The sequence below is a fragment of the Vanessa atalanta genome, chromosome 3 (genome assembly GCF_905147765.1).
Source record: "Vanessa atalanta chromosome 3, ilVanAtal1.2, whole genome shotgun sequence".
In the NCBI taxonomy this organism is placed as follows: domain Eukaryota; kingdom Metazoa; phylum Arthropoda; class Insecta; order Lepidoptera; family Nymphalidae; genus Vanessa; species Vanessa atalanta.
In genome coordinates this window covers 12,033,596-12,051,500 of record NC_061873.1, presented here as the reverse complement: position 1 = coordinate 12,051,500, position 17,905 = coordinate 12,033,596, and the positions used below count along the sequence as shown (strand labels likewise).

General features: G+C 33.6%; 1 protein-coding gene across 3 annotated transcripts in view; it reads right to left on the bottom strand.

The window, feature by feature from the left end:
* The window catches only part of LOC125077436 (RNA pseudouridylate synthase domain-containing protein 2-like), a 408,954-nt gene that overhangs the window by 137,153 nt on the left and 253,896 nt on the right, over nucleotides 1-17,905 (bottom strand). For 2 of the 3 annotated variants that reach the window (XM_047689399.1, XM_047689401.1), the window contains exon 1: nucleotides 1,360-1,615. The exons of the other annotated variant lie outside the window; for it this stretch is intronic. The gene's annotated coding sequence lies outside the window, so the exon portion shown is untranslated. Of the gene's footprint in view, nucleotides 1-1,359; nucleotides 1,616-17,905 lie in introns of those variants that run through there. 3 annotated transcript variants of the gene reach the window in all.

The window sequence follows — 17,905 nt, the reverse complement described above, 5'->3', positions numbered from 1 at the left end:
AAACTATCGATAGTACTAGTAAATAAATCTTCTTCGAAATTTTGCAAATAAAACAGAATAATATTATTTCGATTGTAAATAAACATTGTTGATAAAAATCGATTGTGTTTTATGCGTATAATTTTGTTGTTGAAAGTTACGCGTGACAACGACAACAAAAAAATCACGTGTTCCAGACGGCAGGTATTAATATGTCGAAGTGAATAGTGATGGGAAATAAATCAAAAACATCGATTTTTAATACCTACAAAATTTAAACATTTAAAACATATTTTTTTAACCATGTACTAAAACCAACAACTTAATTCTATTTTATCGGCATAAACGGCAGATCGGTAAAACTGATTTAAAATGCAGCTACAAGATCCCACTATATACTAATATTATAAATGCAAAAGTAAGTCTGTCTGTTATCTCTTCACGCTTATACCGCTGAACCGATTTAGATGAAATTTGGTATAGAGATAGTTTGAGTTTTTTTAATCGAGGGCGTAAAATGTGGTCGACGTTTTGTTTGCTATAGGTAAAGGTTATTATAACTTTATAATTATGATTCAGACGACATCGTCTAGCGTAATGCTGCATACAAATTATAAACATCTTTGGAACAGATGCGAACTATGAACGCGCTGATGTTAAGGTAGTCTAGGACTTGGATGAAGAAAAAAAATAACGACGCGACAAGAGTTACAGGGGAGAGTTATATCAATCGATCTAAATAATTCAAATAAATAAATCATTACTATTCTACTAATCGATTAAAAGTTCACCATTGAACAATATTAACAGTCGGATAGTTGATAGTCCCTGCAGAAACCCGCCACAACGTATAATATTTTTTGTTGTAAATTTGCGAAATGTTTCGAGTACTTTTTGTGGAATTAAAATAATTCGAAGATAAGCAGCCCGAGTAGTGTAACTGGTTTCGATTAATTGCTCCTTCTTTTTTTAAATAAATTATCGTATTACCTGAATTTCGTTGATAAACGTACTCAAGAATACATTGTATTTTTAATTTGCTATTTCACAACAATTCCTTTATTTGATAACAATTTATTGGTGTCGTTTTATCAATTATATTTAATCCCTTTAACGATAAATTTATTTTATTTAGAACGAATATAAAATGAAAACAAAGGACTTTTTATATTCCATTCAACTCGTCAAAAATACATTTACACTTAAAATCGAAATAAAATATATTTACAGCTCAATATTTATTATTATTGTTATCGCGTTAGTAAAGACTAAAGTTTAATTATGAAGAACTTCATAAATGAAAAATTAAGTATAAAAAATTGTGATCCAAATTGCGTCCTATACACAAAAATACTGTGGAAAAATAAACAAAATACTCACGTTGATACGATAAGTCCTCGGAAAATCCGTGAACCACTGACCCTTATCGATTCTATACGAATAAAATCACTCAAAGATTTTAGCAAACACGATCAAAAATACACATAGACGAATTGTCACACATTAACATAATTTACTATGACAGGGAAACGTTTTTCTAAGTCAGAATATAATAGAATGTATCGTAGCAGCGTTAGAACACGTAATTTTTCGCGGGAAATGTGGCAAGAGTCGACGCGTCCCGCCCACGACACAGCCAGAGAGCAACTAAAGACTAAAAAGCGAATTCACCTGCAATGCGTGCGCTGATCGGTTGGAGTTAGAAAGGGACCGCGATACGTATTAAGTTTAGAGCGGGAAAGAGAGGGGCGTATACACACGTGCTCGGCCCCCCCTAGAGGGTAAAGCCGGTTTCAGGAAGGGGGCGCGTTATTGTAAAGCTGCGAATAAAAGGTGCGTAGAAAATATTGCAATGTATGCGAACGATTTTAATGAACACATTCGATCAATATTGAAGTATACAATATAACCAAATCGCAGTCTAAATTATGAGTAAAACTTAACTTCATTTCAATATTGCTTTTTATTGAAAATACATCAAGTTCCCTGAACAATATTTATGGGTTCCCACTCAGCGTTGAAAATTCAATTAGTAATTAATGACGTCATATTTTATCGAAAAGTAATGGCTTCGGCTGATTATAATAACTTTTTTTTCATCACAACGTCGAAATTATCGTATGTTATATTTTATTTTGCATTTTATGTATTTACCCTTTTTATTGGGCTTATAAAGAATTTAGTATAACTTAAAAAATAACGAATCTTAGATAAGCAGTGCAGTGTAAGAATTCACTTTGTATCTCTCTAATTAAATGGTGAAACGTCATTTTACGTACGTATCATTACAATTATCATTGTCAATGTCGCTTATCATTTTTTGACATTTCACTCTCGTATTTCGCGGTGAGTTTTGAGTTTCTTCTTAAAGAATACTTTTACAAATACCAATACAGTATACAAGAGGGGGCATTAGATCATTTATTTACAAGTAAAAAAAATGAACAAAAGGAGTTCAAAATAAGAATATTTTTAAGATATTATTAACAAAACAAGTAAATTAATTCGTCTTCGACATGTTGAAACTTACAAAAACTCAGTGCCTTAAATGACAAAGTCTTCTTCGCAAAGTCCCGCCCGCGACTTCGCACGCGTGTGAAAGAGGGCGGCAGCGAGCGGATGTTCACTGTTCAGGTTGTGTTTGCAAAAATTAATAACGAAGTTGATCAGTTCTGACGTGAAAAAAAATTTTATTTAAAAAAATAAATTCTCAATCATAATATTAGTTAGATTAGTTTTTATACGCTTTTGTTCACATCGACATTATCTAGTTACATCGAGTATCAATTATTAAATGGATTATTTATAGCAGACATCATTATGTATTATTCCATAGTTGATGTCATCCATTACTGGTATTGAAATTAAACAGAAATAAAATATTGTAAATAATATATTATTGAGCATCACTTAAGCAGGAGTAATGTAAAATGCATCTAATGTCGTCTGTACGTTCGGAATTTTCTCATAAAATGATTTATAAATTATATATTTTTTTATGACATAGGTAGGCTGACGGGAAATCGGTGCACTGGATGGTGATTGGTCACCGCCGCTCACAAACATTGGCGCCGTAAGAAATATTAACAATATTTACATCGCCAAAGCGCCTCCAAACTTGGGAACTATGGGAACTAAGATGTTATGTGCCTTGTGCCTGTAGTTACTAGCTCAATTACCCTTCAAACCGAAACACAACGACACTAAGTATTGCTTTGTGACGATAGTATATATGATGAGTAGTTACTACCTACCGAAATGGTTGCACAAAGCCCAACCAAAACGCAAAAAGGATTTCTCCACATTTCGGCCGGTAAATTAGGTCGCCACAATTCACAACATAGAGGGTACAATTTAAAGGGTCCGGTAACACATATCCAACACAAACACCCTGAATTAAAAAAAAAAACCCGATCGATGTAATAATATTATGTTAAATAGCTTATATTTAGTTTATAATGAACTATAAATATAAAAGACGCGATATTCTAAATCAGAGCCTAGACTAGACCATTCATTAATTTTAACGCGTTTTGAATTCCATGATATCAAAGGTCAAATCTTATCACAAAGTATTAATGTTGATTAAGAATAGCTTTTAGTTGGTGATTTGTACAAATCTCTCTTACCACACGTTCGTAACATATACTACACGATACTTCCTGAGTTTCAGTTCTAAGGGTGATAATCACACGAGAAACATTAAAAACTCCTAACATTGCCAATGACCTTGAGAACTACGATGTCACTTCCTTTGTACTTGTTACTCGCTCTCTCACCCTTAAAACCGGAACACAACAATGAGTATTACTGCTTAGCGATAGAATAGATGATGAGTGCATAGCACTTATCAAGACTGGATTGGACGAAGTCTATCTAGCGATTAAGAAGAAATCGTCATATTTTTAAATAATTATACATGTGAAGATACATTTATCCTCCTATCAAGCCCAAACGGGTGCACTCCTATGATATATATTCTAGAAATAAATCATTCCGTGGAATAAGGATTATTGTTTTTTGTTTTAATAATATTATAGCAATATTTAAGTTTAATTCACAGCCAGGAAAGCGCTTTACGACTAGTCATTTCACAAAACCATATCGTGACCAGCATGGCGACTTACGTGAACGATGACGTCATATCTCGTAAATAGAGTCTAATATAAATATACTTATGTACAAGTTAACACACGACCCTTAAAAAACTTCACCATAAGTATATATAAATTAATTAATTAACAAGTAATACGCGTAATTTTTAACGTTAAATTAATAATATGCAAATATAACCAGCGCAGTTAATGAAGTGGAACTTTTGTAAGTGTATTTGTTTGTTATCGCGTTTCGGTTAAACACTCGTACCGATAACGACATGTCGTTCGTTAAATATACGTTAACTACGAATTACATCAACGAGGTCGCTTATATAAAATTTTCTTAAAACGATTACTATTGTGAATTCAAATACAATGTCACGCGAAGCGTTATCATTGTAGCTTCTCATAAATCGGGTCATTTGCGAAGACTACCCTACAATTATACGAAATTAAGGAACGGCGAAGGTATTTTGAATTGGCTGACGCGGAATCTTTCTTGGAAAATTAATATAAATTTGATATTGTAACTTTTGCGAGTCTATCGAATAGTGGATTGGTTTATGCAAAAACATTAAATCATTAACGGACCTACGCTTCTCCAACATGTTAAATTTTAAGTGTTCCACGAATAACTGTCTTGATTATCGTGATATTTTTTCCTGAAAATTTTATCGAACGTCCTTGATTATATTGGGATTATGTATTCAAAACATCGGATGAATTGCATAAGGCGGATGGTATTTCGAGGAATTTACTCGCAGACGTAGAATGACGTAGAGTTACGGATACTTATAAAAAACCCAGTGTAGTGAGTGTATGTATGAAGATTTAGTCGTTATACTATTATTATTAGCGTTATATATAGATGGCCTCTCGCCCGTTGCCTACTACTGCACTAATGTTTGACTTCGATTTTGGAAGGCGCTCAGGCCCAGCTGAGAGCTGGTCAGTGGCAAGGCGTGCTAGCGTGTCTTTTTGGAATTTCTCATTAACTTAAGGGTTCGTCGCAATGCTGCCGCTCTGCCCACATACTTAATCTATCTTGTCCGGTTTGTTATTACGACATTTTTCTTCTAGATGTACATACACATAAATGATTTTATTTTCAGTTTTATAAAAATATTTTCATAAATTATGTTTTTGCTCTCGGTATAAATAACAGCGTTCGCCTAAATTAATCATTTAATATGTGATTTATATTCACACGCCTGATACAATTTTATTCATATTTAAATAATACACAAAATCTAAAAAATCTTTGAGTACTTCTATTTATACAAGCTAACGCCAATTGAATGAATGCCGCATGATTTGAATTAACTCTTTCAACATATTTTTTTATAATTTGAAGCATTGTAAGTATTTATTATAGAAAACTCGGTTTCGGGATGCATGAAATAATGTAATCGTTAGATTGTCTATCTGATTGTTTGTTGCCCTTTCTGAGTTTTATTAAATTGTATGGAGAAAGCTTACTCAAGGCTTCTTTTTTATGCCTAACATATAATACACGAGGCCGCGGGAGGATAAAACTTCTAAATATATAAATCATTAATTATTAATAAATTATTAATTATTATGATTAATATATTAAGTATTGATATTGATGAGAATTGTTATTTATTCGTTTAATATACATTACAATGTTACTAAATTAACGAATTACGTACGTCTTGTGATTCTCGTTATTTTAATACATTTTTTTTACATAATATCATGAAATTTTTTGGTGACTCAATTTCGTACACCAAATAAAATTGAGCAATTTATCTTCTGTAATTCTGTAAAAAGGTCTCAACAATCTTTGTTTTTTTCTCTTCGTTTAATTTAAATATACTTAGCACCATGTATTTGAATTGATGACATAGACTAATGGGTTGATGCTGACGAAGCAATGATATATTCCCACAGTTTTCCATTGCAGACAGTCCGAATTCAGTAATTATGCTGAATTTCGAATATCCAAGCCAATCCAGTTCCGTCCCATCGGATTATGAGTAAGGGAATATGAAATTCACTTGTTTCTGCGCTCACACTTGTGAACTATGATTTATACCGCGCAGAGTGGTGACTGAAATTGGTTAGGAGAACATCGTTCAGTATCGTTTTTTTAGTATTCACTTTGGCAATGAGTTTTACGCACATGACGTTGTTCGTAATTCGAAATCATTTAAAATCACATTTTTAATTATTTCGAATTTACCTTTTAAATTATGTTTTAATAATGAATGAATACGTTTTAATTTTAATGAGATAAATGACGCTCGGACGCATAGAACATTAACTGCAATAACTTTTATAATATAACGTATATTTAATTCAATAGAATAACTTAGAGCGTCCAATAAATTATAATCCAAAGCTAGTACAGACGTGACTATCACGTCATTGTTTTTACACATGTAGGACAACTCGCTGTGAGTCACAGAATCGTTTTGTCTTCATATATTTGTTCTTTGCAACGTTAGTAAGTTTACATTAAGAATAAATAAATGCATATATATAATAAAGTAGAAAATTGTTGGTTGAATGATAAAACGAAACTACCGGTCAGATTAGAACGGTTATTGAGTTATAATTTCACGTTACAATTTCAAGAAGAGGCCCATAAACGTAAATAAATAAATAAGTATTAGTATACGTAACGCGTAAAAATAGATATTGGCGCTGTACTAAATTGTAACTATCCCTTATATTTATAATACGCCAGCAACCGTGGGAACTAAGATGTTACCCTTGTGCCTGTAGCAACACTGGCTCACTCACCCATCAAACCGGAACACAACAATACTGAGTATTGTTGTTTGTAGAATTTATTAATAAGTAGTATCAACAACCTGAGTAGTAATATGACAAAGAAAAAACGCATGTTTAAACAAAATTTACCGCGACTAAAACCACGTTTAATCAAGCGTGAAATTGCACGCTGTTACTGATAATAGCACTAATGTTTATCTTATTACGTTACTTTTATTCAAATTCATCAATGTACATAACACTTATTGACAGTCCAAGTAAAAAGTACTACAGGTTCCGACAAGAAAATATTGACCCGAGAAGATCCGGCGAAAGAAAATCAGCTGTTTTTTTTTCATCATATTATGTTCAATATAATAAATGAATAGAGGAAGCCGATCGTCTCATTACCACGGTGTGTTATCATGCGTGAACATATTGATAATACAGGGTAATATATTAATCGAATAATATTTGTTATTTCAGTGGATTCGATGCTTATCTTAACTCGAGATTAATCTTCGAATATCTATATCTAAGTATAGATGTTTGATTTATACTCATAACAGTTCATCTCATAATGACAGGCAATTAATAATTGATATATATATTTCATTTTATTTCATTATATATATGTTACATGAGCGAAATGATAATTGGGCCAATTGATGGTTATTGGTCACCAGCTATATCGCCAATACTCCACGACCTTGAGAATTACTCACCCTTAAAAGCGCATCAAAATAATATTACATATCTATCTATATTTTGGTGGTAGAATATCGGATGAGTGGGTTGCACCTACCCAGGTAGGCTTACGTAAAGCCTTACCGCCCACTAAATATGTATTTTGTAAATCCGCATTCGTAATACAAATTTGACGCTGGTGAAAACACGAGTTTAGTTAAGGGACATTGTCCTTATTGGCCTCACGTGCATACGATAATGAGTTAATAACGCTTTGACCGTTAAATTTACCTCTTTATGAAGAAATACCGATGTTACTCGTTTATTAACCAATTTCTTATAAGTACCGAACACAAAACAGTTGCAAAAAAAAGTTAAAAGCGTTTAAGTCTTAAAGGCTATACGGAGGCTGATTTAACGGGGTACCTGTATAATTAACGTACGTGTATTCCGTAAAAAAAACAAGTGTTTTAATTGCATTTTTCTTACTTTTAACCCAATCAATTGCCTTATCATAATTTTTATTTTTTATTAAAGTTTTAAACACCGGCTTGTTAAACGTATTCATTTTTAAATGTAGCTAATAATGCTAGGGACAGACGTTATAATTAGGCAGTGTTATTGAGAGTCCACATGTACGCGCGAGAGATAAGTGGACTGCATTAAGATGAATAGAAAAGGGAGTTGTTACCTCGAAGTCCGGGCTCTTACTCTCGAAGATACTTTCTTCATGAGAGCGCTCCCTTGATCTTCACACACTTGAAGAACTAGCCAAGGGATAGGTGATATTATCGTCGGATAGGAGAAGGATAATCGTTGATTACACTAGCTAACTTAAAAACTCACCACGCTAACACACATACGAATACATTACGACTTCTTAACTAAATATTGTAAATAAAATTTACCTAAATGGTAAAAATAATAATAAGGATTCTGATACAAACAATGTATCTACTATTTAATTTCCTATTAATGAAAGCTATTAAACTTATACGATATTTATATTTTTCATTGTGTATTCACTTTCATTTTACTTAAAAAGTTCCGATAATAGTTTCTAAGATATTTAAAACGAGATTTTTTCGCGAATACATAATGATTGTCATAGATATGGACCATTGATATCACGGCAAATCTTTGCCAAAAATTTTCGTCGCTATCCTTGTGGTTGAAATATTCTATAAACTTAGATATGTTGTGTTGTGATTTGAATGGCGGACTCCATATTGATGACGTCATTGTTATGGGACAATAATAATGATGATGATTGGTCTGTTTAGAGACGGATAATATAATAAACTTAGCCATGCTTCGTAGCCCTAATGATGCGTTTTCAATGAACTATTGTTTTCGATGACCTAATAATATCAATTAACACAGAGTTGTGTTTATAAACAATGGTTCCGTATAATTATTACAAGTATATAATATGACTTGTTCGTAGTTGTTACTATAGGATAGGTCCTGGGTTCAAGACTCGAGATGATAAAAATGTATTATTAGGTTTTTTAATAAATTATTTGGGTGATTACCGATTTATCACGACATAGAAGTAGAGAATACACATGTTTGTCATACTGAACTTACTTGGTGGTAGGGCTTTGCACTTGGTGGTAGGGCTTTGTGCAAGCCCGTCTGGGTAGGTACCACCCACTCATCAGATATTCTACTGCCAAATAACAGTACACTGTATTGTTGTGTTCCGGTTAGAAGGGTGAGTGAGCCAGTGTAATCACAGGCACAAGGGACATAACATCTTAGTTCCCAAGGTTGGTGGCGCATAGGTGATGTAAGGAATGGTTAATATTTCTTACAGCGCCTTTGTCTATGGGCGGTGGTGACCACTTACCATCATGTGGCCCATATGCTCGTCCGCCAACCAATGCCATAAAAAAAAAAACTATAATATATATATATTTCTTGCATAGTCCGCTAGTTTATAGGGATTGTCAAATTCCCGAAATTCGGTTAGATGTTTCCTTCGAACATCTCGTCAAAATTCCAAATATCACCCGCACCACCTAGATGTCCGAAAATCCACAACAGCGCGATTTTTAAGACATTTTCTGGCTCGCACAACCACTCTGTGGAACCAGCTTTCGCCAGCGGTTTTTCCGAACCGATACGACTTGAGAAACTTCAAGAAAAGAGCGTACTCTTTCCTGAAAGGCCGGCAACGCACCTGCAAGCCCCCCGGTGTTGCAGATGTCCATGGGCGGTGGTAGTCACTTTCCATCAGGTGAGCGTCCTGCTCGTATGCAACCAAAAAAAAAAAATTTTTTTTTAGAGTATGCTTGTTTAGGGTTTTCTGTAATCGCTTTGATTTTATCTTTTATATTCTGATATCCTAGTACAACCAATGGCACGTACAACCTTTTGATTTATCATAATCGTGTTCTGCGGTGAAATCGAGTTTATTCTCCAACTGATTCTATAATTAAATCATATGGTAATTGACACAAAAAAATCCCAATGCGTTTATCGATTACGAAAACAATTATATATAAAACTGTTAACACACACACGAAGGCAGAGTACCTTTATAACAAGTTATTCATTAAAATCGGGTCACTGTGGTTTTCCGAAGGGCAATTTCGCGGTTTATTTGATTATACAACGTCAATTATACTTTACAATTATTTTAATTAATAGAAACGATAGAAATCGTAGTAACAACAGCATTTATATTGTATTCGTTATTATTTTCAAGGAATGTTATCATAAATATTTACCTTTTTTGACAGAATCTATCATACCGGTAACAGCTTGGCAACCGCTTATTGTACGGTCTCCCCAACAAACTTTATATCATAATACACATTACCATCGATCGGAATAATTTTCAGACATTTTACATGAAACCTTTAATGAATCCTAGAACCTAGAATTCGTACCCTGGATCACCCCACCCATCAAAAAAAAAACATATAAAAATCTGATTGAAAGTTTTGAGTTTATCGCGAACAGACGCAGCGGCAGGACTTCAGTTTTAAATATGTAGTGATTAGAGAAGCAGTTTGAGCCTTTACTCCTATCCTTCAGTAAAACTGTATACTAAGTTAGTGGTAGGGCTTTGTGCAAGCCCGTCTGGGTAGGTACCACCCACTCTTCATACTGTAACTCTACCGCCAAGCAGCAATATTTTGTATTGTTATGTTCCGGTTTGGAGGGTACTGACCCTGAGCCAATGTAACTACAGGCACAGGGGACAAAATAGTTTAGGTCACAAGGTGGATGGCGTATTGGAGTTGTAAGGAATGATTAAATTTTCTTATGGTGTCAATGTCAATGTCTGTTTAGTAAACAAATAAAGGAATATTAAATAAAATGAATACAAGTATAATGTTCTAAGTAATCCTTCTCATTATATGAACCATATTAATACCACAGTGTTAAATATTAATCTGGTAGTATCATGTTACGATGTTGGTTCAGTGGATACAATGCTTATCTCAAGTCGAGATTAATCTTCAAACGTGGATAGTACATCTATCTAAGTATTCATAGTGTTTAATATACATTTATAATTCATCTAATGTTGGTGGGTAATTGAATATTGAGACGTACATCTGCTAATCCTTATTGGAATAAACTATTGGAAGGCAACGATAAAGGAATATTCTACTGCTTAAGAATCCTTATTTTCTTAGAGATCTGGAACTTGTTTCAACACAGGGTGTGTACGTTTGTTAACAAGTGCCATAGTTTCATTAATTACAAGCAGATTTTACCAAGACTTTTCCTTCGGCGCCGAACGTGAGATTAACTCGCCCTATTCCGCAATATTCGGTAAAGATTTATCTCTTTTCATAAATGGTCCATCTCTAGTCGAAGCGTGGTGAGATTATTTAACACATTTTCTTCCTCTTTAGAGGAAATCCCTAGATAAAAAATATGTGTGTTTTTTTAACATAAATATTTTGCCAAATATCGCAATTACTTATGACCTTCTACGATAGTTTTAGCTGCCATTAAAAATCATATTACAGGGCGAATACCACCACTCTTTTTATATTTTTTTATATACGACAAAACATAAATGCAATCATATCATCATTCCTGATTACTTCATGTCGTTTTCCCACTGCTGGGCTGAAGGCCTCCTCTCCCTTTGATGAGAAGGTTTGGAGCATATTCCACCACGCTGCTCCAATGCGGGTCAGAATTTCGTTGAAATTAGACACATGCAGGTTTCCTCACGATGTTTTCCTTCACCGCCGAGCACGAGATGAATTATAAACACAAATTAAGCACATGAAAATTCAGTGGTGCCTGCCTGGGTTTGAACCCGAAATCTTCGGTTAAGATGCACGCGTTCTAACCACTGGGCCATCTCGGCTCTCATGTCGTTAAATGTCGTAAATAGCGATCATACTCGTACAAACATTTTACATTATTTATTAATCGTTATAAAAATGCTAATGTAAGATGCTTAAAGCGTTATATTATATTTATAATAAGCCAAGACTAATCGTAGAATTAATATTTCCTGTTTACGTAATTTATATGTAGACTTAACGATACTTGCATCAGGAGTTTCGTCTAGATGACCGCGTCATAGTTATATACATTTTTACTATATTACAAAAATACATATTTTTTGTTAATTTAAACATGTGTTTAGTTATGTTACATACAGAGAAACACAAACTCATTATTACTGTTTAAATTTTTATCTTGTATTTAGTTGTTTTTTTTTGTTTGTATAATATGTTCATTTCATACTGTTTGTTATGCGAACATTCTCGCGCGAGTATTTTTATGCTTAATTGGTTTTAATATATCAAATCAAATTCATTTATTCACTATAGAAGCTGCGGAAGGAAGAAGGTTCGGAAAACAAAATACTCAGACCTGAGAAGAACTGACGAAAGAAACTCAGCGGGACGTTTTTTTTTGATTATTTACAAACATTATAAAAACACTTTATCTATTTATCTAGTACTCATTGAGAAGCAAAATAAATATATTTTTAATCTTATACACACAACAATTTGGTTGGTTTTACACGAGTTTAGTATATGTACATAAGACGTTTTATGTTTTAATATAAACTCAAGTTATAAAACAATTTTATCCAATCTCATACCGATATAGCCCCGTAGTTATAAAGCTGCTTGGGTACAAATCCTGGGAAATTCAAGGAGGCGTTTAATTTCAATGCAATACAAGAATATATGTATTAATATTTAATATATTTCAACATATGTACGTGTAACGCAAGTCGGAGCAGCGTGGTGAAATAAGCTTAAAAACTCAAAGGGAGAGGAGGCCTTAGCCCAGCAGTTGAACCTTTACAGTCTGGTTAGTGGTTACTTCGTTGAGAAGTTTAGAAATTTTAACTTTTTAATACGTTTGTCGTTATTCAAAGTATAAGATGTGTATACATTCATTTATTTTAGAAGAGATGACAAAACGATATTTACTCAACCACTCGTATAACTTTATACGAGTGGTTGAGTAAATATCGTTTTGTAACTTTTGAATAACCGGTTCTTAATACCTTTCTAGGTCAGATTTATTAACATATCACTGAGTTATATAATATATGACATACGGTACTATATAGATCGTCGCTATATTGATGACGATTATGTTTAAATAGTCACCTTTTTATTACGTACTAGCCGTCACGCGTGACTTTGCTCGCGTTTTAGGAATCGGCCGTAAAAAATTAGCCTATATTTTTTCTTGGGGTTTTAAATTCGGTTCGCATTTATAATATTAGTATACCACTTATATATTTAGATATCAGTAGAGCTGTATGCAAGACTGTCTGGATCGAGACTGAGAAGAGGCAAGCTCAAACTTAAAGGACACAGCATCACGATACTTTCCAAAAATAAAACCACAAAAATGAATTGGGGCTGGCGAGCCATATTAGCATAATGACCACCCAATTTGTGACGGCGTCTTCTGGTGACGAGAGATGAGCTGTCTTCCTCATAAATTGGGTCTCAAGCGATAGACGAAAACGTCAAGGTCGTTCTAGGTAGCGGCAGCGATGACCTTGATGAATTTAGCCGAGATTTGAATCGGCTTATGACCGAATTTGGGACGGTATAAATTGAAAAAATAAGTGATACAATCATAATAAGCCTAGTAGATTACTACGCTTGTTTCGTTTAATTATAATTATACTAGTGACCCGCCCCGGCTTCGCACGGCTGCTATTTTGATAGTAAATATTACAGAATATCTTACAACGTTTACAGTTTTTCAGTCATTACACAATACAAACCGCCGGAACCCAACCGGAAGTTTTAAAGACCTTTTTAAGGTGTACAATACTATAGTACATAATTTTGATCAATCTCGTAGGGTTGATCCAGCATTTGCAATGTAAGCGCAAAAATGTGTTTATTTACGACATCACTTTGGAAACCTCTAAAATGATCAGAGTTTCTCTACTATATTGGGCATGTATTATACATATAAGCCTTCCTCTCGAACCAATCTATCTATTAAAGAAAATAAAGATAAGTAATGTTAAAGATGTAAGCATACATACGGACAGACAGCGGTAAGCGACTTTGTTTTATACTATCTAATGATAGCCCATCCAATTTACACAGAAAAGAATTATTATGGTTAAACTATTAGTCAGTGCGGATATCGAATTCACCATCCCATAAAAACTACATCGACTGCGGCCTAGCATATTTTATTAGTTTTTCACGGCGTATAATGTCATGCGGGCGATTGAATTCTTATAGTTATAATTGAAGGTACAAGGGTCAAGGCGACCATAACAATTGTTTGCAAACCGCATGACATGACTTTACCATTAACTTCAACGAGTCAAGGCTCACTAATGAATATTTAACAAAAAAATGTTACTTAATTATATATTTAAGAGAATATTATTTGCACATAAATTCTAATGATGTGTCACTTATTACCGTTTAATTTTGTAACAAAAAGCAATGATGTAATATTCGTTATACAAATATAAAAAAAAAAAAACTATTGGCATTGCACTTTCCGAAGTTCGATCTTTATTTTGTCTTTATTTAGTAGACTACTAGCAGACCAGTGATGACTGATTTCGGTCCCGTCGTCCAACCTCAGGGGAGTCCATACAAAAAAGGTCATATGTACAGTACAAATACACTCACAATTCAGACATTCTTAAAATCCAATGATAACGAATAGAGTTTAGGCGCAAAAGAAACAGTACATGTATATGCTTTACGCGGTACGAGAATTTAATCATTGTCGACTTCCAGACTACGGGATGCAACTGAGAATTTATTGAGACACAAACGCAAGAACTTTTTTTTGGACCAAGCCAAGTCCTTGGTATTACTGCCTTATAAGGTAGATTAACTAGGTAGTCCAACAGGCCACTATCCAACATATCTGTGTCAATATCTAAATTTCTATCCTATCTAAATTCTCGCTACGAATAGGAAAGCAGCATTGGGATTAAACATCAACAGATCAAGCGAACTAGACGACACAAGCGTCTATATAGTAAATCATCGGTTAAGATGCACGCGTTCTAACCACTGGGCCATCTCGGCCCATCTCGGCCCTAAGAGATGTATTCATTGCAATTTAATAGGCACCGATTAAATCGTAAAATGGTCGCAAAAAAAAATCAAAACAAAATTTTGCTATTGACTGGAACATCAAATTTTTTAAAATCGTTCTTTGCTTTTTAACAGCCTTTTTTCTTGTTATTTAAGTAATAAAATAAATAAAAATCATACAAATATCCTATTGTCTTTTCCGTACTGGCTTAATCTACATGTACAACATTTTGTATATCTTTAAAAATATATCCTGAATATTCAATTGTTCTGATGATATAATAAACCGATGGTGGCTTAAAATTCAATTTATTTTGTGACATAACAATTCGAATGTGCTTAAGAGTCTAATTGAATAAAATATTTTACTTTAAAAAAAAATGCATACAAAATAATAGTTGATTAGTTTTTTTAGACTTATGCAAAATTAATTTTACTTTGAAATCGTCAGTTGAAACATTTCATTCGCTATTGCTTTCAAAATTTCCAAAATGTCTTAAAACCATTCGGTACCATCTGATTTGCATCACAGATTGGTCTGACGACCTCCGTGGTCGAGTAGTGTGTACAACGGTTTCCATGGGTACGCCACTCCGAGGTCCCGAGTTTGATTCCCGGCCGAGTCCATGTTTTCTGAAGACAACAGTCTTAGGTCTCAGTGTTAGTGATTCTTCTGATTTTCCATAACACAAGTGTTTTAGCTACTTACATTGTGATCAGAATAATGTATGTGATGTTGTCCAATATAAAAAATAATAATACATATATATATATATTTTTTTTATTTAAACAGACGCACCCTCCATAAATAACTATTACTCTTTTTCATTCATTAAAACCAATAGGTCTAGACGCATATTTAATTTAATGTAGTAATTTACGCAAATCTCATATCTCAAAATGACAACTATATGGATGTATTAGGCAAACAAATAGTTGCGCAAGTTTACGGGCTCGCTCGAGTGTGAGTGTGAGCAAACGTGTTCGCGAGCACACTTGCGCGCATAAACGTGTCAACTATTTAATGTGATACGTTATTACGAGTCACATATTAAATTCCAATTCGTATCTTGTCAAATTAATTAACGCTCAGCCCCGTTTCCTTTTATTGATAAAGTTTGATATTGTTATCATTTTAATCATAAAGAATTTTATATGTTTATTGTTGTCGATGAAATTTCGATAATGTGCGACATGTTTATTGGTGTAATTTATTGTTTAATTTAATCAGATAAAGTTATAAGTTATCGCGTTATTAATTTTGTTTTACATTCGATATATAGTTAGTATCATTGATGAAGGTTTGATATATTTTTACGCCCTTCAAAGTAACAGAAATTAATGGAAATATATAAATAGATAAAAACTTTAATGTCGTCAATTACATATGTTTACAGGTACGTATGTAATTAATCAATGTTATTTCATTCACAGGCAGCTTTATAACCAATTAGCGATCTACAGGAGTATTTGAAGATAATGTTTAACCCACTAATAATTGGAAGTGATTTACTTCTCTTTTTGGAAAGGTTGTATAGTCCACTGATGAGTAATCAGATATTCTACCGCCAAACAGCAGTACTCAGTATTATTGCGTCCCGGTTTAAAGGGTGGGTGAGCCAGTGTAACTTCAGGCACAAGGGACATAACATCTTAGTTCCTAAGGTTAATGGCGCATTGTCACTAATGGAATAGTTAATATTTCTTACAGCGCCATTGTCTATGGGCGGTGGTGACCACTTACCATCGGGTGGCCCATTTGCTCATCCGTCCACCGATATCATAAAAAAATATCAATCGATGGTAGGGCTTTGCACACACACATCGATTCAAAAGATGAGTTTAAATTTGAAGGGTGAGCAAGAAAAATGTTATCATGTGATTGGCAGAGCATTGGCGGTGATTTAAATGATTAATATCTTTTAAGCTACCAATGTCTATAGACATGTAATAACAGGTAGTAGGTATATCCAACTGTCCGCTTTTGTTTATTAAAAAATAAAAAAATGCGTTCCAGAATGTCCGTTCACCGAAAACACGAAATGAAAACAAACAACAAAAATTCATAAACACCGCGATGTCTGATCGGACTATTGGACCGCGGAAGTTTTAGACAATATATATGCAACATTTAATTTAAACTTGTAATATGTTGTCTATATACATATAATAAAATTGGAGTGTCTATTTGTAACATTCAAATCAAATAACCGCTTTTTACTAAATGCAAATACACACAGTACATATACCATAATAATATTTTTTTTAATTTTTGTATTTCTGTCTGTTTGTCCGCCTGTTTGTTCCAGCTAATCTCTGTCATTCACTGGCAGATAGCTAATGTAACAAGGAGTAACTTATTTTAGAATTATACATAAAATAAAATTAAACACACGGTTCAATGTCCAAATAACTTAAATTCAAAGTCACAGCTCGTTATTGTATAAAAAATAATCAACGAAAGCTATAATAACATAAAAATTACATATATATTTTCACCGTCCTTTTCACCAACATCAATATACGTCATATAAAAAAAAAAAAAAAACAAGCAACGTTGTCTATTACTGTGGTTGTTGAACTTTAGAAAGAGACGACCTGCCTTTTCGTATTTGAATAATGCCGCCATTAATTCAAAGTCAGGGCACCGGGGAAGGTGCGCGTGGAATTTTTTACTAGGGACTGACGGACAGCGTACCCTCAATGACACTCTATTCACGCGGGATTTGTAAGTTAGTATGGACAAGACGGGATCCAGCACTACTATATAAGGGTAATACTGACCACATTCCTTGGAGAGATAGGATTATTGACGGCAAAAATAATTCCACATATATATATAAATTTACTAGTCGCCTTGAAGGT